Here is a 26,525-nt window from a genome sequence, read left to right on the forward strand (position 1 = left end):
CAGAAGATCCCTATCAGCAGCCAGAAAGTCCCTATCAGCAACCAGAAGACCCCGGATTCGGAGGCCCGACACACGAGAGGCCTGCACCAACGCTTAAATGTTCTACCCCTTCTGTTAATGCTAGGCCCTGCCAGGGTTTGGGCCTGCACCAGGGATGCCCCTGGGCCATGTTAATGACTTTGGGTAGGAAATCCCATTGCTCTTGGGCGTGGACAGGAACTGTGTACTTTGGAAGGATTCCTCCCCTCCAATGCTGGGTGGGAGGTAAGTTTGATGTGGGTAAATCTTCCCCATACTCTGTACTGTGTCAAACTCAATTGGGGCAAAACTGTATCCTCCAAGGGGTGAGTACAGCTCCTTCTCTGGAGTTATACTGCAACTTTAGTTGAAACTGCTGTTTTGTGGTGATGCTATAGTTGGAGCATAAATGCAAGCTTAAGTTTTAACAGAACTTTTCATCTTGCCTGTGTCTAATTTTATAGTCTAATCCTGCCTTGAACAGCACAGTTAGAAGCTGCACTTAATCCTGCGCGTGTGACTTGGCACACAAATGTGCAATTGTCAAATATGCAACTATTCAGTAGCAAGTTGGCTACAAAACAGAAAACAGAGAGTAGGGGTTAAAGGTAGTTGCTCAGACTGGCAAAAGGTGGGAAGTGGTGTTCCACAAGGATCGGTGCTCAGTCCACTGTTATTCACCATTTACATGAACAATTTGGACTCGGTAATTGGAAGTACAATTTCAAAACTTGCAGACGATACCAAATTGGTGGGTATCGTTAATACCGAGGAGGACTGCAAAATACAGGAAGATATTAATAAACTTGCAGAATGGGCATGTAATTGGCAAATGAATTTCAATATAGATATGTGTGGGGTATTACATTTTGGTACGAAGAACAAGAAGAATAATGGGACCACATACTGCTTGGACAACAAGAGTCTAAATGGGGTAGAAGAACAGAGGGATCCGAGAGTGCAGATACACAAATCATTAAAAGTAGCGACACAGCTTAATAAGGCCATAAAAAAAGCAAACCAAGCACTGGGGTTCATTCCTTGAAGGATAGAATTGAAAAGCAGGGAAGTTATGTTAAACTTATATAGAACCTCGGTTAAAACACACTTGGGAGTACTGTGAACAGTTCTGGTCTCCATATTAGAAGAATGAGAGGTGATCTCATCGAAACATATAAAATTCTAACAGGACTGGACAGAGTAGATGCAGGGAGGATGTTCCCGATGGCTGGGGAGTCCAGAACCAGGGGTCACAGTCTCAGGATACGGGGTATGCCATTTAGAACCGAGATAAGGAGAAATTTCTTCACGCAGAGGGTGGTGAACCTGTGGAATTCTCTACCACAGAAGGCAGTGGAGGCCAAGCCATTAATTATATTCAAGAAGGAGATAGATATATTTCTTAATGCTAAAGGGATCAAGGGATATGGGGAAAAAGCAGGAACAGGGTACTGAGTTAGATGATTAGCCATGATCATTTTGAATGGTGGAACAGGCCCAAAGGGCTGAATGGCCTACTCTTGCTCCTATTTTCTATGTTTCTATGTTATAAAAAGGATATAAAGACACTGGAGAAGGTGCAAAAAAGAAAATAAGATTTACTAGGATGATACCAGAACTGAGAGGTTATACCTATCAGGAAAGGTTGAGCAGGCTGGGGCTCTTTTCTCTGGAAAAGAGAAGACTGAGGGGTGACCTGGTAGAGGTCATTAAGATTATGAAAGGGTTTGATAGGGTAGATGTGGAGAACATGTTTCCATGTGCAGGGGAGACTAGAACTAGAGGCCATAAATATAAGATAGTCACTAATAAATCCAATAGGGAATTCAGGAGAAACTTCTTTACCCAGAGAGTGGTTAGAACGTGGAACTCGTTACCACAAGGGGTAGTTGAGACGAACAGCATAGATGCATTTAAGGGGAAGCTAGATAAACACATGAGGGAGAAGGAATAGAAGGATATGCAGATGGGGTTAGATGAAGTAGGGAGGGAGAAGGCTCGTGTAGAGCATAAACACCGGCATGGTCCTTTTGGGTCAATCGGCCTGTTTCTGTGCTGTACATTCGAGGTAATTCTATGTAATATTCCCCAACCCAGTTACATTCAAAGTTCAAATGGAAACCACGTTGACTCCAGTTTAAAAGGCTCTGCAATCCTGCCTCCTGTTACCAACATAGAGAGAAACTACAGAGTTGGAAGTCGTGCGTCTCCCTGTGGGTGTTCCGTAACTAGGTTTATGAATGGCAACCGGAACTTATCGCTGCTCCCAAATTGTACCACCACTGTGATACTTGTAGTCTAGGTCTCTGCTGTTGGAGCCCAGTCTCATCACTTTCTTTCCACAAGATGGAAAAAAAAAGTTGGTTCATGAGTTTCGCTGTTGGGTGCTTGTTAATAACTGCAACCTCAGACCCGCAAAACACGTCACTCTATGCCTGGTACTCTTTTCTCATCATTGGAACTGTTAAAGAGTACTCTGGCAGTAAGATATCAGAATCAACAACCAGAACACTACCTGCTCAATTAATTGAAAAAACTTCCCAATCTTGGGAGCAGCTGTGCATGTAATTTTGACAGAAATGTTGTTCCATATGAATACTTCATTACAGTAGAATCTCAGGGAATTCTTTTGGGTCAGGCTTGCAATAGAATGTAAATCTGAATTTCCACGTTCATTTTTTTAAAATATGAAATTGGCTTGAGCTGTTGTATTGAAGGAAAAATGCAGATTTAAGGAAGAGGGGGTTGTACCAGTTTTAGAATCTAAATGAATAGACGGTCTGTTATTTATATGTTGTATATATTTATATATATTTATCTGATCCTTGTACTCACTTTCAAATCTCTCGTCAGCTGGCAGAACGTGTCAGGAATTCAGGGATGTAATGCTCACAATTTTCCGACCATTAAAGTCAATGTGGGGAAGCCGTGGGCATTGCATGCCTGAATTTCCATTTAACACTGCCAGCTGATGAGGCTCCCAGCCGCTAGTGCATAAAATTGGCCTTTAATTCCCATTATTTCAGCCAATTGAAAGCCCAAGACCTCGGTGCATTTATGGTTTTACCAGGCAAATCGCTGACACAGAAAAACGCCAAGTTCTACCGACAGATGAACATACTGATCAGTAGCCCAAAAGGACAATATTGTATCTGCATAAGTAAAAGTGTCCATGGCACACTAACACTGATTCCCCGCTTTCGCAGAAGCTGAGTCAGTTTATCCATTGAGCAGGACGTTCGAGGTTCAATCGTGAGTCTGTGCTGAATTAGCTGATCCTGGGTGAAGTGGCAGTAGGGGTGCTGCAAGTCATCTCAGTGCATCTGGGTGGAGGAGTGGAAGATGCACTGGAGTTCTCACTCCTGATCACCAGTGGATGTCAGGTGAAGATGTCTAACATGGAAGAATAGTCTGCCAATTCTCATCTGCAAGGCTTACACATAAATAAAGGCCACTCAGTGGAGATAGGAGCATAGGAACAGGAGTAGGCCATTCAGCCCATCGAACCTGCTCCGCCATTCAATTAGATCATGGCTGATCTATATCTTAACTCCATTTACCCACCTTGGGTAAATCTACAGGAACAAGAGGTACCAGATCGTGCCCAGTGCCCATACAACCATAAGGAGTTAGTGTCTTTAAGAGAGGAAAGGAGAAAAGAGGAGGAAACTGGCAAGAGAAAAAACAATTAAAATGGTTCTACACACGGTGACTTGTGTGTAGAACCAGATAAAGACATCCTGTCATAAATTCTTCAGTTTGAATAAATGTACAGGGACGACCACTTTCTACATCTGCATTGAGTACGAGTTTTCAAACTGGGGATCTCAAGGGTCTACAATGTCATCAGATTTCTGTCTTTGTTGACTTAGGAGCACATGATTTCTGCTACTGTTTATTAATGATAGCATCACTTCCCTTTGGAAGTTAGCAGTCTTTCTGTATCATTTCTTTTGGGTTTTGATTCCCCTTTCAAATCAGGGGGTAGTGAAATTTACGCTCGTGTGGCCAAACAAAATATCTGATGACTATTCTGAAAAGTGGTTCTACTTAACGGAGTATTGCCCTGCACTGCATCTACTTGAAAACAAATCCCGGGATTGATCACTCTTTGCACGAAGAAGTGCTTTCTGATATCAGTCTTGAAACTTGCCAGTTTATACCCATGTACTCTCGTCTTACACTCGCTGTTTCATTTCAAACTGTGGTCTGGATTAACCTTTTCTATTCCATTTAGCATCATGTATACCTCTGTAAGGTCCCCTCTCTTTCACTTCCTTTCAAGGCTGAAGAGTTAGCATCTTTCTGGCCTCTCTTCCCCCCACCCCACTCCCCGCCACCCTGATTCTAGCCTTTCCTCACTAGACATAGCGAGCAGAGCAATCCTTCATTGTGGTTAATAACACACACTTTCGTCACAACCATTTTCAGGGTTCATTTGGATTCCCTCTGAATTAACAAACTGCAGGTCACTGCTCGGCGTTAAATAAGAATGACCTTATTGTCCACATGCTACATCCTAATTTTGCCTATAAAAGTGACTGTTTCCACCACTCGAGTCTCCAGATCCCTGGAGGGCTTCGCAGTTACAGATCACTGTACTGTTCAGCTCTCATTATGCTTTATTTGAAGTCCGCAGTTAACTCCCTCAGCTTTGCACTGTTCTGGTGTACAGCACCGCAATTACACAACGGGTTTGGAATTTTAAAAAGTTTATAACTTTCCCTGTGGCAATTAAGAATGCATCATGATTGACAGCGGCCATGTCAAAGTGCAGAACTAAACATTCATTCAGAACCTCCAGAATAACAAGAGCGCGATTGTATTTATTTTTCTTTCCCTCTATAACTATTTAGTGACCATTTCAAAACATGAACTAGAATGTTAATGGGCAGGAAAAATAAACAGAGGATTAATAGTGCACAACTAGTAGCCCCTCAACTGTTGGTATCATTTTATCATTCTTCCTGTCTGGTACCCATCAAGTTGCACTTGCCATACTGCCTCCTTTGTGCGGATATTTTACCACAGCATCTTACAAATTAAGTGAGATTATTAAAGCAATCATTACATTTATTTTATCACTGAATCAGAGAGTGAGCTCCTCACTTCAGGTTCTTGTTTCTCATCGCTCAAATGTACCAACCTCAGTTGACGAAATTTCAAAACGTCCTCGCCCAGGCTGCCAAATGGAGAATGAGGCGGAAGTGAGAAAGAAAGAGGAAAAAACACTGATGGGATTAGGCGTCTTGTCAGCCCTTCATTGCTAAGCAAATAGTCCAGGTGTGTCTGGATTGATTAGCTAGCTGCAGCCAGCAAGTTCTATCCTACTGAAGTGGACAGTGCAAATGGGTTCAAGAGACAACGGGGTACATTTCTGTCGTGAGAAGGGAGTGAGGGATCTGGTTAGAAAGCAGGTGGGGATGAGATGTATCAAAAAGGGGCTGGCTTGTTGGTGTGATGGCATTTGCCTGTTTCTAAAAATTGGAACTTATTATTTCCGTCCTTCAGACCTCAAGCTCAGTGTCCATCTATCATACTCTAAGCCTGCTGCCTTCAATCCTCTGTAACTGGTCTGCTCTCTTCTGAATAACTTCACTGATTCAATCTCCACTGGCTATCAATTTATAACCTTCCAACAGAAAACATCTCTTTACCTTCCTTTTCCCAGTCATTTCCTAATTGTGTCACTTTGTTCTACACTCCAGATTTAACACAAATGGCCTTCTAACATAATTTTATCCATTGTCTTCATTAATTTAAATATTTGTATCAAGTCTAGCTTTGATTTGATTTTCCATAAGGAGAATAAATGGAGTTATCTTAGCTTGTCCTCATAACAAAGTGACCCATTCACTGATCTGATTGTACACTACTTTAAATCCTAAGAATGAGTGCTAAATGCATGATAAGATAGTCCATATGGGTTAATTCAGTGCTAAGGTGGGCTTGGTTCCCTAACTGCCTGATTTTGGGTCTACAACCAATGCCATTGTGGTCCAGTGATGGACTTGCATCTGTGTTTGCCAGCACCAAAGTGGAAGAGAATGCAATGGAGTTCCTTATGGTTTAAAAACTCACATACTGATCCATGGTAATCAGAGGCAAAGATAGCTTTGAAAATTGGCAAACTGGATAAGCAAAATCCTCTCTTCAAATAAAAATAGATCTTTACCTGTTGATATCCTGTTTGAAATATGTGGGCCAGAATTTAGTCATTACTCTACATATAATTTAACTCTGTTGAAGACCTTGGCTAACATTGCCATATAAATATATGTAACATAATAAAAGTTTCTGTACAGCATGTGTTATGGAGTAACTCAAGGCTTTCTATGTATGTACGGTGCCTGGACCAGACGGGATACACTCGAGAATCCTCAAGGAAATGATTGACCAAATAGTCAAGGCTCCAATTAATCCTATTAGAAGTCCTGTGACGGGGAACCTAAGGACTGAATTATAGGTGGATTGATCCCATTTTTCGTGGATTTTTTGTGTACAATATGGAGCACGGCACAATGCAGCTAAAGGTAACTGTCACAAGGGAAAGAGCTCAGCAATCCAGCTAGTCCCACTCTCCCGCCTTATCCCCGTAGCCCTGCAAATCTTTTCCTTTCAAGTACTTATCTAGTTTCCTTTTGAAGGCCATGATTGAATCTGTCTTCACCACCCCCTCGGGCAGTGCATTCCAGATCCTAACCACTCGCTGTGTAAACAAGTTTTTCCTCATGTCACCTTTGGTTCTTTTGCCAATCACCGTAACTCTGTGTCCTCTGGTTCTTGACCCTTCCACCAATGGGATTAGTTTCTCTCTATCTACTCTGTCTAGACCCTTCATGATTTTGAATACCTCTATCAAATCTCCTCACAACCGTCTCTGTTCCAAGGAGAACAACCCCAGCTTCTCCAGTCTATCCACATAACTAAAGTCCCTCATCCCTGGAATCATTCTAGTAAATCTCTTCTGCATCCTCTCTAAGGCCTTCACATCCTTCTTAAAGTGCGGTGCCCAGAACTGGACATAATACCAGTTGTGGCCGAACCAGAGTTTTATAAAGGTTCATCATGACTTCCATACTTGTGTACTCTATGCCTCTATTTATAAAGCCCAGGACCCTGTATGCATTTTTTAAACGCTTTCTCAACCTGCCCTGCCACCTTCAATGATTTGTGCACATATTGCCCCAGATCTCTCTGTTCCTGTACCCCTTTTAGAGTTGTGCCCTCTAATTGATATTGCCTCCTCTCGTTCTTCCTACCGAAATGTATCATTTCGCATTTTTCTGCATTAAATTTCATCTGCCACGTGTCCACCCATGCCACCAGCCTGTCTATATCCTGTTGAAGCCTATCACTACCCTCCTCACTGTTTATTACCCTTCCAAGTTTTGTATCATCTGCAAATTTGGAAATTGTGCCCTGTACTCCCAAGTCCAAGTCATTAATATATATCAAGAAAAGCAGTAGTCCCAGCACTGACCCCTGGGGAACACCACTGTACACCTCCCACCAGTCCGAAAAACAACCGTTCATCACTACTCTCTGTTTCCTGTCCCTTGGCCAATTATGTATCCGTGTTGCTTCTGCCCCCTTTATTCCATGGGCCGCAATCTTGATGATAAGCCTAACGTGGGGCACTTTATCAAACGCCTTTTGAAACTCCATATACCACATCAACTGCATTGCCTCCATTGACCCTCTCTGTTACCTCATCAAAAAATTCTATCAGGTTAGTTAAACATGATTTGCCTTTAAAAAATCCGTGCTGGCTTTCCCTAATCAATCCACACTCGTCCAAGTGACTGTTAATTCTGTCCCAGATTATCGTTTCTAAAAGTTTCCCCACCACAGAGGTTAAACTGACTGGTTTATAGTTGCTGGGTTTATCCTTACATCCTTTTTTGAACAAGGGTGTAACATTTGCAATTCTCCAGTCCTCTGGCACCATCCCCGTATCTACAGATGTTTGGAAGATTCTCGTTCTTTAAAAACAAAGTAACATTTACTGACACCTAATCCTTTGATACCCTTTCTGCTTAAAGTGAACTATTGAAGGTCTTCGCCAAGACTCCCCCCAGTTGCTCCTTTACTTCATTGCAAATGTTATCATTGTGTCAGCTTGGCTCAGTAGTATCACTCTCATCTCTTGAGCACAAGGTTGTGGGTTCAAGCCTCACTCCAGACGCCTGAGTATGTAATCGAGGCAACACTTCAGTGATCTACTAAAGCAGTGCTGTATTGTGGGACGTGTCGTGATTTGGATTAACTGTTAAACCAAGACTCTGCCTGTTCAGGTGGACGTAAAAGATCCTGTGGCACTATTCAAAGAGGAACAGGGAGTTCTCTCAGTGTCTGGCTAACATTTATCCCTCAACCAACAGCACTGAAACAGATTAAATGGTCATTTATTTCACTTTTCTGTTTGTGGGATCTTGCTGTGTGCAAATTGGCTGCCACATTTCCCTATGTAACAATGCAACTACACTTCAAAGTAAATCTTTGGCTATGAAGTACTGAAGACGTGAAAGGTGCTATATAAATGCAAGTCCTCTCTTTATTTGGACCTCGTGCTTTCTCCACTTCAAAACTTCAGGCTCCAATTCTTCTTCAGTGCAGTAAGTGCAAAGAGAAATCTAGTTTGTCCATATTAAGAAATTCCCTTCCCTACACCAATTTCAGAAAGTAAGTTAGCTGAGGATATGGGGGGGGGGCGGGGTGGGGGGCAGTGGCGACAGTAGGATTGGGCATCTGACTGGCTCCTGGAAACATGACACGTGTGAGTGTAAGATGTGGTTCAATGGTAGCACTCTCGCTTCTGAGTCAGAAGGCTGTGGGTTCAAGTCCCGCTCCAGAGACTTGAGCACATAACCTAGACTGAGGCTCCAGTGCAGTACTGAGGGAGTGTTGTACTGTTGGAGGTGCTGTCTTTCGGAAGAGAAAAGTTTGAAAGGAGTTGTCTGTGCAGCCTTGCCATGAATTGATTGTGCCCCAAACCTCCCCTGTACAATGACAACAGTTCATTTCAATACTGCATTATTACATCATCTCTGTGAAATATTTTTCATGGAAGTTATGCTGTAATTGAGAGCTCAGCAGTGTGAAAAAATTATTTGTTTCCTATATCCCAGAAAAAATTGCAAAGCACACTTGCACACATGAAGAAAGAAAGATTTGCATTAACACAGCACCTTTCACAACCTTAGGATGTCCTAAAGAGCTTTACAGCCAATTAAGTACTTTTGAAGTGTAGTCACTGTTGAAATGTAGGAAACTCAGCAGCCAACTTATGCACAGCAAGATCCCACAAACAGCAATGAGACAATGACCAGATAATCTGTTTCAGTGATGTTGGTTGAGGGATAAATATTGGCCAGGCCACTGGGGAGAACTCCCTTGTTCTTCTTCAAAATAGTACTCTGGGACCTCTTATGTCCACTTGAGAGGGCAGATGGTACCTCGGTTTAACATCTCACTCATAAGATGGCACCTCCAACAATGCAGCACTCCCTCAGAACCACACTGGAATGTCAGCCTAAATTATGTGCTCAAGTCTCTGGAGTGGGGCTTGAACTCACGGCCTTCTGACTCAGAGATGAGAGTGCTACCACTGAGCCAAGGCTGCCACCTGAAGACAAGATTTAGGACCGTGTGAAATGCATCACAAATAGTCGCTCTTGTTCTCTCTCCACAGCCTAAGATTCGGTACTCAATTATATCCACTTTGGAAGGATGAAACCTGTGAACCCTGTCAGGATTTGGACTGAAGGCACTCCCTCCAGTGCTCAACCCGCCGAGCTACCCAGTGCTCAAGTTGTATTGAAATTATAACAAAAATAAAGGACGCATATTGGTAGAGGGACCGAGTGGTACAACAAGAGCATCCCATCAGCAAACACAGTAAAACTGTCAGTGTATCAACACCCTTATTTATAGATATCACAAATACTAGTTTGACACATATTCAGCTCTGACTGGTAATTCATATCATCTTGTATAGTCCTGAATGCATGAAATGTCAAGAAAAATTACATTAACAGTTGTATGTGAATAATTCAGGGTATGGATAGTGGATAGAAGCAACACTGTCGCCCACACAACTGGATGACCTTGTAACACTGGCCCCACTCCGCTACCCTAAGTCTGAAAGTGTGTGACATCTGCCCACCCACCCACCCATTGTGTCTCTGACACTAGTTCACGTCCCGGGGTCGGGGGAATTTAAATATTTCGGGAGAGCGCCCGCACTGTTTGCAGCGTAGCTGGGGCGCCCTCTTCAGGTGTTGGGGAGGCGATGTGAATGGGCTCACGATCCAAAGATTTAAAATAAAAATAAAACAAACGGTTGAGTTTTGAATTTGGCGATTTCCGTAAAGCAATCAATTGATTGCAGTAGCAAAATTGGCATTTTAAATTTCCAATTTCTCCCCACAAGGCCCTTAGCAACATTGGATGCCAGGTGCCCAGAATTGCGAGGACCTAAATTCCAGGAAGATGTCACCAGGCATATTATCGCTCACACCCAAAATCTAAAATAAATTGTGACAGGCACTGAAAATGGAGAGGAAATTTGGCTTTTACATATCTAACTCTGAACTCTAAATGCTCCTGCTATTCATAATAATGGAAAGTTACTGCTTCAGCCAAATGCAGACTGTTCTGACTTTCAATGCCCTTTTCATCTGCTTTGGTGTAGCAGTCCATGTTCCTCAATGTTCTGTTTTAGGTCAACCAATTCGATGTAGATAATGGATTGTTTTTTTTAATGCTTGTTTATTGTTCTATTTTATTCCTCCCATTTGTTTCTTGTTGGCCCCTCTCTCAATGCTGCCTTATGCAGACCAAAGATTTCTCATGCCTCAGTGTACTGACAGGTGCATTTTCACGGGATGTGGTGGACTGAGAGGAATATTCCCTTTATCCATCCACTCCCCCCACCCAAAACCTCCCTAAAAAGAATAATGGAAATAACCTAAAGGGCTGAGTCTAGAACTGGTGAACCAAAGGCACCCACAGATGTGCGAGGCAAGCATTCTAAACGACTGTGCCATTTTATTTATTTATTCATTTTGACCACTCAAGCGCACTTATAATGAACATACTTTTCATTTAAGCACCGTGTAAACACAGATTCTTAGCCACCTGCGGATTCGTTTAGTTTGTTAGCAGTCAGGCTAATCCGCCAAGGTTCTGCTGCAGTGTGTAAATGGGACATTTGTTGGTCTGCCTGCCATTCCAGCCCATTAAGTGGTGCTGGACACTCGAGACAACAGCGTAGAGAGCCCGATGCAATAACTCTGTGTGTCCAAGAGCTGAGTAAGTGCAAAGTGATTTATGGCCTGAAATGAAGAAAGCCCCAAATTTGTTTTGCTATGTGTCAGACTACACCTAAACATCCTCTGGCTTTGGGCATGGAATAAGAGAAGAGAAAATAGCTGTAATGCAGCAGCAGGAAGCCGAGTGTAGCTGCAGGCCAGAAAGTCATCACTCAATTCCCAGTAAAAGTGAAGGTTCTGTTGTTGGTCACATGTAGTGCTGCTGACAGGTAATTAACCCTTTAATGGCGAGATTCACAAGCCAACTGAAAGGCCCCATTGCCGGAGCTCCTCGCAAATCACAAAGCTAAGTACAGATTTAGCTCATCATTCCATAGACCACCATGGTACTCCAGTCACAGCATCTAACTGTCTCGTGAATGATTCCAGAATGCCTTCACCAGAAGACCATTATTCACTCTTTGGGGGTAATTTTAACTTTGAGCGATGGTGTAAAATGAGCAATATTAGATTGACTGCCCATTAATCACCTCACCCGATTCTCCCTCCCACTGCCTTCAATGGAAAGAAGAATCAGGCGAGGTGTGTAATGGGCAGCTAAATCGACATTGCTCGTTTTACACCATCGCCCAGTTAAGATTACCCGCCTTGTGTGACGAAGCGCTTTCTGACATCAATCCTGAACTTGTCTTTTACCAGTTCATACCTACGTCTCCTTGTCTTTCAGTCATTGTTTAACTTCAAACAGTGCACCCAATTAACCCTTACTATTCCATTTAGTATCTTATATACCTCTATAATGTCCCTCTGAAGCAGGAAGCGTCAGAATCTTTCCAGCCTTTCCTCAGGACTCTGACCTCTGATACTAGGGATCAGCCTTGTGGGCCCTTCTCTGCCACTCCTCCAGGCCGTGGATGTTTTCCTTGTTTCTCAGTGACTTGATATGAATGCAGTATTTAAACAACCCCTGAAATTAATGTAGTCGATGCTAGTTTCTCATTTACGACTTCTACAGTCACATCACTGTCATTTTTAATGGGATACTGTGTTAAAAATGTTCAAGACTGACTGAACGTAGCCTGCAGTTAATATCTATTTTAACGGCTATTCTCCTGTGGTGTTGCTCTTGGGTGGTCTGGAGGTAGATTCAAGACTCGGCCCTGCCACTTGAGTCTGGCACCTGCTACGTTATCGGTCTCCACGCCAGTAACCATCCTGGCTGTTTTTTGTTTGCTGGTTTTACAATCCAGTTGGTCACTGCTGAAGCCATCAGAGAGCAAAGAGGGAGTCTACAATCCCACCAACACAAAACTGTTTAATACAGAAGATTTCTTCGAACCGTTCTTAAATCCTAATGATGGGAACAATGGGTTCTACTTTCTAAATGTAAAAGTGACATGTATTAAAACAATGTATGTTTGAGAGGGAAAAAATTGTACAAAACGATGTGCAATTACTGCAGCAAAAGAATATTAAACTGGGCCCAAGTTGTCTTAACTAACTTACCCATGTTTACCTCAAGGTGTGGTCTGACCTGACCTGGGCACAGTCCACAAGGTGTGGTCTGACCTGAACTGGGCACAGTCATTTCTGTGCAAGACAGTCCAAACTATGCTTGTTTCTTGCTGACATGGTATAAATCCTTAGCTGTAATCTCGCACAGAAATGACTGGATTAATGGTTATTTTAAAGTTCCAATGAAGGGTCCACATCTGAAATGTGAACTCAACTGAGTGTTTCCGACATTCTCTGTTTTTGCTTCAGATTTCCAGCATCTCTATCTTTTTTGCTTTTTGTCAACAGGTGCAAGTTGGAGGAAGTCACGTTCAAACTGTAAAGTGCACGAGTCAGACCACATCTTATGGACTGTGCCCAGTTCAGGTCAGACCACACCTTGTGGACTGTGCCCAGGTCAGGTCAGACTACATCTTGTGGACTGTGCCCAGTTCAGGTCAGACCACACCTTGTGGACTGTGCCCAGGTCAGGTCAGACTACATCTTGTGGACTGTGCCCAGTTCAGGACAGACCACACCTTGTGGACTGTGCCCACATCCGGTCAGACCACATCTTGTGGACTGTGCCCAGTTCAGGTCAGACCACATCTTGTGGACTGTGCCCAGTTCAGGTCAGACCACACCTTGTGGACTGTGCCCAGGTCAGGTCAGACTACATCTTGTGGACTGTGCCCAGGTCAGGTCAGACTACATCTTGTGGACTGTGCCCAGTTCAGGTCAGACCACACCTTGTGGACTGTGCCCACATCCGGTCAGACCACATCTTGTGGACTGTGCCCAGTTCAGGTCAGACCACACCTTGTGGACTGTGCCCAGGTCAGGTCAGACCACACCTTGTGGACTGTGCCCAGTTCAGGTCAGGCCACACCTTGTGGATTGTGCCCAGGTCAGATCAGACCACATCTTGTGGACTGTGCCCAGTTCAGGTCAGATCACACCTTGTGGACTGTGCCCAGGTCAGGTCAGACCACACCTTGTGGACTGTGCCCAGTTCAGGTCAGACCACACCTTGTGCCCAGTTCAGGTCAGGCCACACCTTGTGGATTGTGCCCAGGTCAGATCAGACCACATCTTGTGGACTGTGCCCAGGTCAGGTCAGACCACATCTTGTGGACTGTGCCCAGGTCAGGTCAGGCCACACCTTGTGCCCAGTTCAGGTCAGACCACACCTTGTGGACTGTGCCCAGGTCAGGTCAGACCACACCTTGTGGACTGTGCCCAGGTCAGGTCAGACCACACCTTGTGGACTGTGCCCAGGTCCGGTCAGACCACATCTTGTGGACTGTGCCCAGTTCAGGTCAGACCACATCTTGTGGACTGTGCCCAGTTCAGGTCAGACCACACCTTGTGGACTGTGCCCAGGTCCGGTCAGACCACATCTTGTGGACTGTGCCCAGGTCCGGTCAGACCACATCTTGTGGACTGTGCCCAGTTCAGGTCAGGCCACATCTTGTGGACTGTGCCCAGTTCAGGTCAGACCACACGTTGTGGACTGTGCCCAGTTCCAGTCACCGAGGCACAAGGGAGATATTCAAACCTTTGGGAAAGTGCAGAGCAGAACTGCAACACTCATCCTTAATGTTAGAGTTATGAGGAAACACTGAAGAAACATTGGCTTTTCAGCCTTGAAAGAAGGCGACTGAGAGGGAATCTGACCGAGGTATATAAGATTGTAAACAATACAGAAAATGTAAATGCAAAAGACTACTTCAAACTACATTAAGACAGTAGAAGGAAGGATAGGTTCAAAGTGTGAAGGGCAAATTCAGTACTGGGTCAGAAAACTCTTCTTCATATAGAGAGAGTGATCAACACATGGAATAGACTTTGGGGCTTGGTAATGACAGCACAGAATCTGAGTATATTGAGATGGGGGAACTATCGGTTTATCTTGATAGTACAGATGGTATGGGCCGAATGGCTTTCCTCATCTATATCTATCTTGTGATCACCTTGGAATAGGGTCTTTTTTCCAGCAGTTTGAGTGGGCATCATTTTAATCTTACATTTCTTGCATGTGATACTGCCATATCATTGTCTTCCTACGACGCCAACTGAATAATTCTAGACCAGCCGCTGTGCCGTGATTTGTAAAACTAGATGATAAATATCCCTTTGAGTCGTGATCAATGGCTTTGTCAGTCCAGTCCTGATGGAGTACTGGTCTCTTTGGGGGAGAGAGTTCCAGATTTCCACCACCCTTTGTGTGAAGAAGTGCTTCCTGACATCACCCTTGAACGGCCTAGCTCTAATTTTAATGTTATGCCCCCTTTTTCTGGACCCCCACCCAAAAAGATGAACTAGTTCCTCTCTATCCACCCTATCAGATCCTTTAATCATTTTAAACACCTCAATTGGTTCACCTCTTAATCTTCTTCTCTGCTCAGAAGGTGTGAGCGGAGTAGAGAAAGCCGCTTTATAATCATGCTGTCATTTCCATTAATATGAGCAAATGAAGGGAATTGAACCCTGAAAACTGATGCAATTTGGATCGCTGCAGATCTGTAATTTGGTCCAAAGCTCAGCCCTCGAGCCCATACAGTTCACAAACCGTACATTTTATAAAAATAGACCTCCACTTTCCACATGAATTCCCAAACCTCCAAGTTCCAATCTTGCAGTTGCAACATTTGATTTCAAGACATATTTACATATGACCTTTAAGAATCGACAATTAGCCAAAGTGTGTCTTCAATCACCAATCAGCGAATAACCTAATTAGCATTGGAATTAAACTTCATTTCCCGCAGTAACAGACAGGAAGCTAATCTCAATTTTTATTTGAAGGATGGAGATGCCAGCATGTTAAAGCGGCTGGTGCACCAAGACATGCCACTTAGAGAGGCTGAGAGCAGGTCGTCTATTCTCCGGTGAAAATCCATTTCAATAATGTGCAGTTCCTTCAGCACATAAATTGGTCTTGTGGCCTAATTATTGTTAAGGTGATGATGAACCTTAATTTCATACATAATTGATTTCTTGACGACAGGACCTGGAAGCAAATTTTGTTCTGCACACAAATCATAATCTCCAAAAGGAAAGACAAGAGTGGGCCCCACCTGTGTGTACTTGAGGTTTAGTTTATACTTTGAACAGAAAAGAACCACTCTCACATAGCCTGCAGTCAATCAAACCTGATCATTACTGCACTCAATCTGCATGAAGTACCTGCAAAGGCTCAATGCAGAGGGAAGGTTTTGTGAGGAATGATCTTTGTCGTCATCTTTTTATTCTCCTCCAAATGATTTTCTCCCCTTCCATTTATTTTGGGTTTCCCCATACAGTCCCAGCCAAGAAAATGATGAGGCAATCTGCTCAGACTGCTGCCCATGAAGAAAGAAAGGACTTGCATTTATATAGCGCCTTTCACAACCTCAGGACGTCCCAAAGCGCTTTACAGCAAATGAAGTACTTTTGAAGTGTAGTCACTGTTGTAATGTAGGGAAACTCGGCAGTCAATTTGCACACATTCCACAATCAGCAATGAGATAATGACCAGATCATCTGTTTTAGTGATGTTGGTTGAGGGATAAATATTGGCTAGGACACCGGGGAGAACTCCCCTGCTCTTCTTCGAAATAGTGCCATGGGATCTTTTACATCACCTGAGAGGGCAGACCGGACCTCGGTTTAATGTCTCATCCAAAAGACAGCACCTCCAACCGTGCAGCACTGGAGTGTCAGCCTAGATTATGTGCTCAAGTCTCAAGAGTAGGACTTGAATCCACAACCTACTGACTCAAAGGCGTGAATACAACCCACTGAGCCACAGCTGACACCATGCTTCTCTTAAACCAGCCACCAAACATACTTTTACATTCAAGGAGTGCTGGCGACACACACTGTGATGTAAAGAACTCAATTGCTGGAGACTCCAGAGTGTTGGAGTTCCTGTGAGCTGCTGCTGTGACTTCAAACTAAATCCTTGTAGCTGGGAGAAGTCACAGGACTCTGGCCTACACTATAGGGCATTCTGCAGACTCCGCTAAGGGTTTTACTCCGGCTCTCCCCACAAGCTCTCTCTTATGTAGTGTCTCACTATAGACCCTTACACAGAGCTCAATACAGTACTACAGGGCAATACATGGAGCCGCACCACAGGAGGCCGAACTCAATTTGATTTGAAAGACGGAGGTGCCGGCATTTGGATGCAGTTGGTGCTCCATGACATGCCACTCAGAGAGATTGAGAGCTCATTACAGTCCACACAAAAGAAGATTACAATGTGGAACCAAGCCTGGAGTACAAAATGCGTCAGTTGGGCCTCACTGAAGAAGGCGGCCCAGCACCAACTTCTCAGGGCACCCAGGGAGCGGCAATAAATGCCGGCCTTGCCCAGCGACGCTCACATCCCGAGAATGAATAAATAAAAAAAAACTTGAGGGTACTGCATAGGGTATCACTGCAGGGAATTACACAGGCCTCAGTAAAAAGCATTACACAGGGCCTCATTACGGCATACATGCCAATTCAGAAAATTCACAAACGCTGAGGAACAGCTTAAAAAAAAGAGATACAAACCCCAAAGAGCTGATAACTCAAAAACATCCCAGACTAATCGCCCATGACCAGGGCTTCTGGTTTATGGTGACTAAATAAGTTAAGTTCCGTTTTTGTTACACTGACTTGCAGGATATTTGCCGGTGTTTTGAGGATCACATTTTAAAATTCGACCTGTTTTTCTGTGAAAACCAAAACCCAAAGGCTTTGCCTGTGACTTATGAGAGCCAGTAGTTGCACAGAGAGTGTAGTGGGATATGAGTTTGGTGTAATTTAAATCACAGGTATACCCAATATTCCATCAGTGGTAATGCAGGGTGAAATGAAAGTAGACAAAAGTGCAGTTTTTGCAGTGGTGAATTAAAAAATTTCTGAAGGGGGACATGAGCAATGAAGCACTAACAGCACTGTGGGAGAACCTTCACCACGTGGACTGCAGCGGTTCAAGGAGGCTGCCCACCACCGCCTTCTCAACGGCAACTAGGGAAGGACAATAAATGCCGGCCTTACCAGCGACATCCACATCCCGAGAGGGAATAAATAAAAAGACTGGGGCCTGTAGATTCCTGGGGCCCTGCACCACTGGCATAAGTGCAGAACCCTTGATTGCCTCGCCCAAGGCCGAAGGCCACGTCTCAAATTCCAGGGATGAGGCTATTTGTATAGTCAGGGCATCAGATATAATGGTCCACCCTTGCAATGTGGACTGGAGTCCTCCCAATCTTAAATAGACCAAAGAACAAATTAATATGTTTTTGTCCAAATCTTCAGTTTCCACTGGAGCCAGTTGACACTAGAGAATGTAATCAAGCCCCCCTGGGAGTGATTACCTTCCTCTAGTAAAGGTTTGGCACCTTCAGAAGGCCTTAAAGGACTCTTGTCAGGTCTCAGTTGGCATGAGTTGAGCCTTTCAAAGATGTAACTAGAGGAATTTCCAATGTTATTGTAATTCTCCCTTCGTAGCTAAAAGTTCCTTATTCTGGAAAGGTTATTGATACTTAAAATATTAAAACACCAAGTTATAGTCCAACAATTTTATTTTAAAATCCACAAGCTTTTGGAGGCTTCCTCCTTCCTCAGGTGAATGAGGAAGGAGGAAGCCTTCCTGAGGAATTCACCTGAGGAAGGAGGAAGCCTCCGAGGTTTACTAGAGCCTCCTCCTTCCACATTCACCTGAGGAAGGAGGAAGCCTCCGAAAGCTTGTGGATTTTAAAATAAAATTGTTGGACTATAACTTGGTGTTGTAAAATTGTTTACAATTGTCAACCCCAGTCCATCACAGGCATCTCCACATCATAAAATATTAAAGTTATGGATACAAATTACAAAAATCAAGAGTCAATTGTATCAGCAGAAGCTGATAAAGTGAATGCAGTGCCTTAGCTGAAATATGTAGTAATGCAGATGATAACTAGTCTTGGATCTCTTATTTGGGCCTGAGGAAGCTCTTCCCATTGCATACCGAAGTGTTACATTATTGGAGAAAGTGGCCTTCACTCCTTCTCAGCGTCATCCTGAAGGGGTGTGTATAGGCTGAAGCTGGCATCGATCGGGAGCCCCAGCTTCCAATATAAATCAACAAAGGGAGCAGACGGTCTTTCTATTTTTGAATAAATACCTTCAAGATCCCATCTTGAGCTGTGCAAAGCCATAGTACTGCATTTGGGGCATCCATCACCATCTCCCACTGGTGGGATTGTTCAAGATGGTGAACCTCTCCTTGACAGTCAATGGGATTAATATCATCGAATCCCCAACCATCAACATTCTGAGGGTCACAATTGACCAGAAACTCAACTGGGCCAGTCACATAAATGCCGTGGCTATCAGACCAGGTCAGAGGCTGGGTATTCTGCAGCGAGTGGCTCACGTCCTGATTCCCCAAAGCCTCTCCACCACTTCCGAGTCACATGTCAGGAGTGTGATGGAATACGCTCTATTTGCCTGGATGAGTGCAGCTGCAACAACACCCAAGAAGCTCAACATCATCCAGGACAAAGCAGCCCGCTTGATCGGCAGCCTATCCATCACCCTAAACATTCACTCCCTTCACCACCAGCGTGCTGTGGCTGCAATGTGTATTATCTACAAGATGCGCTGCAGCACCTTCCAAATCTGCGATGTCTACGACCTAGAAGGACCAGCAGGTATATGGGAACACCATCACCTCCAAGTTCCCTACAAGTCACTGGGTCAAAATCCTGACCTAACAGCACTTTGGGAGTACCTTCAACACACGGACTGCAGCGGTTCTAGAAGGTGGCTCACCATCACCTTCTCAAGGGAAACTATAGATGGACAATAAATGCCGGACTTGCCAGGGACACCCACATCCCCAGAATGAATGTAAAAAAAGAGCACACTAGGTCAGTAGGTGAGTCCGCCTACAACGCAATATCATCTGTGAAAAAGAACATAAGAACATAAGAAATAGGAGCAGGAGTAGGCCAATCGGCCCTTCGAGCCTGCTCCGCCATTCAATAAGATCATGGCTGATCTGATCCTAATCTCAAATCTAAATTCATGTCCAATTTCCTGCCCGGTCCCCGTAACCCCTAATTCCTAACGGCACAATTCTTTCAGAATTTTCCAGAACAAATACGCTGGGACTGTCCGTTACAACGCCAGCTGACACATCACCATGGAAGACATCAAGCAGATGTGTTCCAGCGGAGAACCTTGTCTCATTCTTCCTTTGAGAGAGAAAGGTTAATTGAGTCTCTCATGTACCCTTACACTGAGCATGGAGCTGCAGTGCATATCCCGGATAAAATTCAAGGTTTGGCCATGTACTTCCAAAGTTTGCAGGTTCTTCATGAAAGCTGCATGAGACCTGTGATTAAAAGCCTTATTAAGATCGATAAACTAATGCAAGTGGGTTTCCTGAGCCTTGCAATGTTCCACAAGTTCGTATAAAGCCGCAGGCTGCTCTATATATTTCTCATGAGAGCAAAATGCCACCTATTCCTTTCCTCATTACTGTGCAGTCCTTCAGTCCATCCAATATACGTGCTACAATCTGAAGAAACACCTTAAGGCTACTGATGTCAGTGATTTGGGTCGCATGAGGATTCCCCCTTCTTCTGGGTAGAACCCACAACTGCACTCTGCAATACCGAGGGTACGTGCACCTAAAACAGAATCTTTTTCACCAGCCGCAGTACAGGTAGCTCCAAGATGGTTACCTGGTGCTGTTCTCCAAGCCCATTGCCATTCCTCCGATCTTCATTAGAGCAACAGTCAAATGCTGACTATACATTTTACACCGCTCTCCAGTATATGTCACTCTCTCCAGTGTATTTTACATCAATCTCTGCTGCATGATGCCCCCATTTCACTCCTTCTTTCCAGTACAACTTACATAATTACTGTCTGCAGTATCTCTCTCTCTCTCAGGTTTGAAGTACTTACATGCTACTGGGTGCCATTTCATTACAAACCAGCAAGGCGACCCACAAAATTGCATAGGGCATTGTATAGAGCCTCACTACACAGCCTTGGACTGGGCCTCACTATAGGGCATTATACAGAGCCTGATGTACATATACGCACAAGCTCTGGTGTGTAAAGGTGCAGACGAGAACCGTGGCACGTTCTGGAGTGACCTCAAGAGATGGGTCAGGCAATGCTGGAAGTGCTCGATCCTGCCAGCAAACCCTGGCACACGGATGCAACTTTGTGAATGCCAACAGTTGGCATGTATGTTAGAAAAGTTTCACCTGTGTCGAGGGCAATACTTTGAAATGAGACATTTCCTATTGAAGGGCTGAGTCAGGTGAATGTCTAGGATGGGCAATTTTCCAATGCCCCATGCAAATAGGCCCCTTTTTGATGAAATGTCTTCAGAAATAATTGATGCATGTTGATAATTTGATCATAGAATCCCTTCAATCAGCACTCTATCCATCCAACTGACATGTACCACACGCCACCAATGCTTTTCTTACCCGCTGTTGATTGTGCACAAGAGAGTTTTGTGACATTCTGAGGCAAGATTGGAAGATGAGGCCCGGGAATGCAGGACCCAAGTACCTGGACGTGCACAGAAGAGAACTGCAGGGCATTCTGGGATGGTCTTAGTAAACGGCCCAGCCTGACGGTTGTCAGCAAACTTTGTCGGCACGAAATGTTCACGGCTGACAAGTAAGCTGCAGGGCATTACACAGGGCCTGGCGACAGGGCGTGACGCAGGGCCTGGCGATGGGGCGCGACGCAGGGCCTGGCGACAGGGCATGTCACAGGGCCTGGCGATAGTGCACAATACAGGGCCTGGCAACAGGGCACGACACAGGGCCTGGCGACGGGGCGCCACACAGAGCCCGGTGACAGGGCACGACACAGGGCCTGGCGACGGGGCGCCACACAGAGCCCGGTGACAGGGCGCCACACAGGGCCCGGCGACGGGGCGCGACACAGGGCCTGGCGACGGGGCGCCACGCAGGGCCCGGCGACAGGGCGCGACGCAGGGCCTGGCGACAGGGCACGACACAGGGCCTGGCGACAGGGCACGACGCAGGGCCTGGCGATAGTGCATGATACAGGGCCTGGCGACAGGGCACGCCACAGGGCCTGGCGACAGGGCACGCCACAGGGCCTGGCGATAGTGCATGATACAGGGCCTGGCGACAGGGCACGCCACAGGGCCTGGCGATAGTGCATGATACAGGGCCTGGCGATAGTGCATGATACAGGGCCTGGCGACAGGGCACGCCACAGGGCCTGGCGACAGGGCACGATACAGAGCCTCACTAGATGTCATTACAAACGGCCTCACAACAGGGTTTACAATGAACTACACTACAGTAAAACATGCAACCTAGAAACTTAGCAGAAGATGACCAATAGGTTCAAAAATGCTGATATAGCCACCAAACAGCTGACAATCAAGAATGGTCCTGATGTGAAAATAAGTGGTCATGTGGGCTTTCTAACTTAAACGGCGGGCATGCACAACTGGGGCAGAGTTTCCTCTTTAGTGCTTGGCCTGGGTGGAGCACAAAGAGTAAAACTGGGGGGGGGGGAATGTGGGGGGAAGCTGCGTCAGTGTGTGCGATCCTTGCTGCCTGATTTTCCTCTGCGCACTCCACCCAGGGGATGCTTTGCGCTCAAGCCTTAAAGAGGAACATCTGCCCTGACATTCCTTCATTGGTATTCGAGGAAAAGAAACATAAGTACCTGAAAGGCTGAATGGATAATCGAAAGGCGGAAGGCACAAAATGGATGGTGCATTTCTAGGGGGATCCGGGGGCATGCTCCCTGGAAAGATTTGAATTTTTATATTAAAAATAATGCATTTTAAGCACTTTTGTACTTTATAATTAATATAATTCATCTAAAAAAAACTGACATTTCGATTTCCAACAGACCAACTGTTGGTCACTTATCACTTCCCCAGGAATTGTCTCAACCATCACTCTTCCACATCCAACTCTCCACCCTTTCAAAGACACTCTCTTCTCCTCCAAGCCTCCCAGGTCAAACTGGCCTCTTGTGCCCACTCCAACCCAAATAAGCTGGTACCATTGTTCCATTCCTACCCCCCACGTCTCTGTGTTTGGAAGTAGATATCTTGCAGCACTTCCTTTTTGGCTGTGAACAGCGGCAGAGGAAAAAAAACAAAGACAGAGACATGGGCAGGAAGTCAGGTCCAGCTAAGGTCAAAAAGACAGTCAGGTCTAGTTAAGGCTACAAAGACAGTCAGGTCTAGTTAAGGCTACAAAGACAGTCAGGTCTAGTTAAGGCTACAAAGACAGTCAGGTCTAGTTAAGGCTACAAAGACAGTCAGGTCTAGTTAAGGCTGCAAAGACAGTCAGGTCTAGTTAAGGCTACAAAGACAGTCAGGTCTAATTAACACTGCAAGGACAGTCAGGTTTAATTAACACTGCAAAGACAGTCAGGTCTAGTTAACACTGCAAAGACAGTCAATGTCTAGTTAAGGCTGCAAAGACAGTCAGGTCTAGCTAATACTGCAAAGGTACTCGGGTTTTTTTAAACAGAAAACTGCAAGGAAAAGCTTTCACAAGGCTGAGGAGAAGAAAAATGCAGGAGTGTAGTTAGGAGTTATTTTTAATGAAACAAGGTGACCCACTGATATGGGGAAGCATAGCATGTTCATTATTTTGTATTATTAAACAAAGACACACTGTACTAATTGATCAAAGTGAATCTGATCATAATTGTTGATCTGAATGCTCACTCACTGTGAAATAAACCAGCGATCCCCTACCATGTTAATGCACGAGACAGGGCTCTATCTCCTCTCAGTGCCGCCCAGCGCTAGTGGCTGGGATTGCCGCCCCTGTATACTGTAGGCAGGAACTCTCATGGCAGCAGGAATTCCTGCCCATAGTATGCAGAGGTGGGAATTAGTGAGCTGACAGGAGACAGGCACTTATCCAGTGCGTTAGTCAATGGAGATTGGGAGGAGCAGAATTGGAGGGAGGATTTTTGTTAGTAAAGGCTGACACGTTGACCTGCACACTGAATCACTGAGCATCCATGTGAAATGCTGATGGTTGGCATGTATGGTCATTGGTATTTCAGAGTGTCTCACTACAGAGCATTCTACAGGGCCTTCACTACAGGGTTCAGACCGAGCCACAGAGCATTAACATGGCCTCACTACACAGCATTAACAGGGTCTCACCCCAGAGCATTAACAGGGTCTCACCCCAGAGCATTAACAGGGTCTCACCCCAGAGCATTAACGGGGTCTCACCCCAGAGCATTAATAGGGTCTCACCCCAGAGCATTAACGGGGTCTCACCCCAGAGCATTAACAGGGTCTCACCCCAGAGCATTAACAGGGTCTCACCCCAGAGCATTAACAGGGTCTCACCCCAGAGCATTAACAGGGTCTCACCCCAGAGCATTAACAGGGTCTCACCCCAGAGCATTAACAGGGTCTCACCCCAGAGCATTAACAGGGTCTCACCACAGAGCATTAACGGGGTCTCACCACAGAGCATTAACAGGGTCTCACCACAGAGCATTAACAGGGTCTCACCGCAGAGCATTAACAGGGTCTCACCACAGAGCAATAACAGGGTCTCACCGCAGAGCATTAACAGGGTCTCACCACAGAGCAATAACAGGGTCTCACCACAGAGCAATAACAGGGTCTCACCGCAGAGCATTAACAGGGTCTCACCACAGAGCAATAACAGGGTCTCACCGCAGAGCATTAACAGGGTCTCACCGCAGAGCATTAACAGGGTCTCACCGCAGAGCATTAACAGGGTCTCACCGCAGAGCATTAACAGGGTCTCACCGCAGAGCATTAACAGGGTCTCACCATACAGCATTAACAGGGTCTCACCACAGAGCAATAACAGGGTCTCACCGCAGAGCATTAACAGGGTCTCACCACACAGCATTAACAGGGTCTCACCACAGAGCAATAACAGGGTCTCACCGCAGGTAAAACAGAGAACCTCATTATAAGTATAACATAAAGCCTCACTACAGCTTTAACAGAAGGCCTCAATACAGGTGCCTCATTACGGGTGTAACAGTGGGCCTCATTACAGGTATAACAAAGGGTCTCATTACAGGTATGAAATAGGGTCTCATTACAGATATAACAAAGGGTCTTACTACAGGTATAACAGAAGATCTCACTAAAGGTATAACAGTAGGCCCCATTGTTCCCTGTCCACCAAATTCACGGTTCTATGCTTCCAAGGTCTGTAACGTGCCGATGTTTTGTGCTTTGTTTGCATCCAGAGTTGGACCAATTAGAAGGGGAAAAATGCAAACCTCTCTAATATCTGAACACTCATCCTGGAATTGAGTTCATAAAAACCAACAGGAAATTCCTGAAATACTCTGGAGTAAAACTAAACATGAGCAGCTGACAGCCAAATCTCACCACCTTGCTGTTAGCAACATCTGAACCTAGGGCTGTCGGTGCTTCAAAATTATAATCCGATGGATATTTAAAAGACTTCTTTTCATAGGAGACTTTCCTTCCTTCAGTGTTTGTTTTTGACAAAATTTTCAGCGCTTATTTTGGCCATTTTTCTGGTTGCACCACTTTTGTTTGTTGGTGCGATATTTGGTTTCCATTTGTAACAAAAAAAGTAAAAACCCAGAGCAAGTAGTTGAACTGCAGTCACCCCGGCAAAGACACGTTGATTGACAACGATTAATTCTGGAGATTACCATTGCAAGAATCAAAAGCAAATAAGCATCCCGAGCAGAATGCTTCTTCCCATTAATAGGGGGAATCTCAGAAAACTGGCCTTACTGGAAGTAAAAGTAAGATACTCTACAAACCAACAGAATGTAATTATGATCTTTTTTTTCATTAACAAATATACACTAATTAAAATACTTTGAATCGGTGTGGGGTTATTGCTTTAATCTGAAAACCAGGCATCACCTACACATATACACGATTATGTTCAACGCGACACAAAGCTCAGTCAGGCATACTAGCCCTCAGTCACTGTGGTTTAAAGATGACACCAAATTTTGATGCATCCCACTCCTGAAACGACACAAAAACTCAAAGCCCCCATGTGTTTGAAAGGGTTTACAATGGGCTCATGCATCTCATTCTCAAGATTTCTCCTCTGAGTAAACCCATCACATCATTCTATCACACTGGTCCAGCAAAGGTGCGCAAGGGTGTCCCAGAACCTCGAGTAAACAACTTCATGCCTCAGCTGGTAGCACTTGACTGAAATAGTGGAGGGATTCATTGTCAGTGAAGGCCAAAAACAGTTTGGGCGCACTGTGACTTATGTACGGCTTGTATCCTCTGCAAATAATTTTTAAAAAAAGATATCAAACAACAGTGAGCCTTGCTTGTAAAGTTCCTCATCAGAAGCAGGTTGTGTTGACAATATCTGTTGGTTTTGAGTTTGATTGCTCTTGTTTTGCTCCTACTTGACTAGTATGAGACAGTGGCCAAGGAGGGAGATGGAATCGGCGGTGAGGGAATATAGTTTGTGGCAGAGGCCGAAGACAATGGTTTCGGTCTTCCCAATTGTTTAATCGGAGGAAATTTCGGCTCATCCAGGACTGGCTGTCAGACAAGCAATCTGACAACACAGGCAGTGGAGGGGTCAAGAGAGGTGGTGGTGAGGTAGAGCTGGGTGTCGTCAGCATATACGTGGAACCCGACATCATGTCTTCGGATGATATCGCTGAGATGCAGCATGTAGATGAGAAACAGAAGGGCGCCAAGGACAGATCCTTGGGAAACTCCAG

The 26,525-nt window shown here is 44.9% G+C and overlaps 1 protein-coding gene across 1 annotated transcript in view; it reads right to left on the reverse strand.

The window, feature by feature from the left end:
* The window catches only part of cntn1b (contactin 1b), a 373,705-nt gene that overhangs the window by 24,437 nt on the left and 322,743 nt on the right, over positions 1–26,525 (reverse strand). The window lies entirely within an intron of this gene.

This window comes from Heptranchias perlo, chromosome 18 (assembly GCF_035084215.1).
Source record: "Heptranchias perlo isolate sHepPer1 chromosome 18, sHepPer1.hap1, whole genome shotgun sequence".
Taxonomy (NCBI): domain Eukaryota; kingdom Metazoa; phylum Chordata; class Chondrichthyes; order Hexanchiformes; family Hexanchidae; genus Heptranchias; species Heptranchias perlo.